General features: G+C 41.4%; 1 pseudogene; it reads left to right on the forward strand.

Annotated features, from left to right (window-relative positions):
* Positions 1 to 1,333: 1,333 nt before the first annotated feature.
* On the forward strand, positions 1,334 to 1,872 carry LOC102257157 (annotated as a pseudogene).
* The last annotated feature ends 312 nt before the right edge of the window (positions 1,873 to 2,184 follow it).

The raw sequence follows: 2,184 nt of genomic DNA on the forward strand, positions 1-2,184 counted from the left end.
TACTTCATAACTGTAATTTTGCTACTGTTATGAATCATAATGTAAATACCTGATATGCTATATGTGTTTTCCGCTGGTCGCGACCCACAGGTTGAGAACCGCTGCTCTAGAGCTTCTAAAATATATGGATACTTAATATTCCTTGTCTGATAATAGTAACATATGGGTTATCCCTGAGTCTCATTCTGTCCATTACTTTGTCTATTAACAGTGGATTACTTTTTTCTTGCTCTGTTTAATCTATCTTTAATATTTTTTATTAGTGGGCAGACATCATTATCAACACCGTAAAAATGGTAAATAGTAATTATGTCTGAAAATGGGCATGTCTGTTTTTTTTATTAAGCCATTAGGAGCTGAGCTACAGTTGGATTTTGTGGTTACCTTTATTGTACCAATATCTTCAAATTTTTCTAGTGCTATCTTGTACTTAAGGCAAGGGCTGGGTTCCTAGAAGGTTTTCCTTATGTTTTTCTTCCACACTCAGCTTTCAGTTTGTCCTTTGTACATATGTCTCAAAGGAGATTTCTCTTCACATTATTGCCCCTCTATCTATGGTAGACTGCTATTGCTTGTTACTGAGGAGTTAGGCTTCTGGAGGAAAAAGCCTATCAGTGATTTTTCAGGTTCAACCACAGGCATTTTCAAAGGCTTTACCTGGCAGGCTTAAGAGGAAAGCTGCCCTCTCTGCAGGAAACTTGGTACACAGTCAATGCATCGCAGTTTTGGAAGGAAGTTACAATCAAGGACTCAGGCTCCCCTAGCCAGCTGGGTGCGCATACACAAATCTGCATTCCTAGCCCAAGGGCCGCCATTCAGAAGCCTCTTTATCTGGGCCACTTGGCAAAAGTCTTCCTCAGATGCCTTTGTGTAGACTTCTTTACTGGGGGGAGGGGGAAACCTTAAAGACACTTTTCTCTATTTTGACTAAGTACTCAGTACTTTTCCACTCTTAGCCCTTCTCCCTTGTCCTCTTCCAGCCTCCAGGTCCACACATGACTGCTGTTTGTTCAGGGCCCCACCCTCAGAGAGATGACACCCATATATGTGCTGATTCACCTTCTTAGCAGGTGAGCCATTCCAGGTACAAAGGGAAGAGGGAGGAGTTGGTGCTCTCTCAAGTTTCACTTCTTGCCTATGATATTACAGTGAGTGCTTAAAGGCTTGACTGTTACTTCCATTCTGACTTGTCATCCCAGTTGCCTGCAATAACTCCTGGCAGCTCAGTGCCATCAGGGTCAACTGAGCTTTTAATAGTTGCTTCACATTTGCTAAGCTGGTGGTGGAAAACAGGGTTTAAAAACATGTTCTCTTTGCAGCCTCTACTGTGAGGATGAAGACCATTCTCAGCAATTAGACTGTTGACATTCCAAAAAATGTGGACATCACTCTGAAGGGACACATAGTTACTGTGAAAGGCCCCAGATGCACCCTGAAGACCGACTTCAACCACATCAATGTAGAACTCAGTCTCCTTGGAAAGAAAAAGAAGAGGCTCCAGGTTGACAGATGGTGGGGAAATAGAAAGGAACTGGCTACCATTCACACTATCTGCAGTCATGTAACGACCATGATTGAGGGTGTTACACTGGGCTTCCGTTACAAGATGAGGTCTGTGAACGCTCACTTCCACATCAAGGTCATTATTCAGGAGAATGGTTCTCTTGTTGAAATCAGAAATTTCTTGGGTGAAAAATACATCCGCAGTGTTTGTATGAGATCAGGTGTGCTTTTTCAGTTATCTGAATCCCAGAAAGATGAGTTAATTCTTGAAGGAGATGACATTAAACTTGTATTAATTTTAGCTGTTTGATTCAGCGAGCCACAACAGTTTAAAAAAAAGATATCAGAAAATCTGGGAATGGTATCTAGTTTTCTGAAAAAGAAACAGGACAGCAGGCTGATAAATACGATCTAAATTGCCCAGCTACAGAAACAGTAAGACGCAGGGTGATTCCTCAGACTTATTTGTGACATTTTAAAGTGCAACTAAATGAAACAAAACAAAACAAAGCATTATCTCCCTGGGTCTCTAGTTGGGTGTTTTCAAGATCCTACATTTCTCCAGTGGTAGGAGTTGTCTATTGATAGGAACACAGGATGGTTTCTTCCTGTCTCTTTATGCAACATGTACTGCAGTTCACAGGACTCATTGTCCTTTCCCAGTAGTTTTAAGGCTTTTGC

The sequence above is a fragment of the Myotis brandtii genome, unplaced genomic scaffold (assembly GCF_000412655.1).
Source record: "Myotis brandtii unplaced genomic scaffold, ASM41265v1 scaffold13, whole genome shotgun sequence".
NCBI lineage: Eukaryota > Metazoa > Chordata > Mammalia > Chiroptera > Vespertilionidae > Myotis > Myotis brandtii.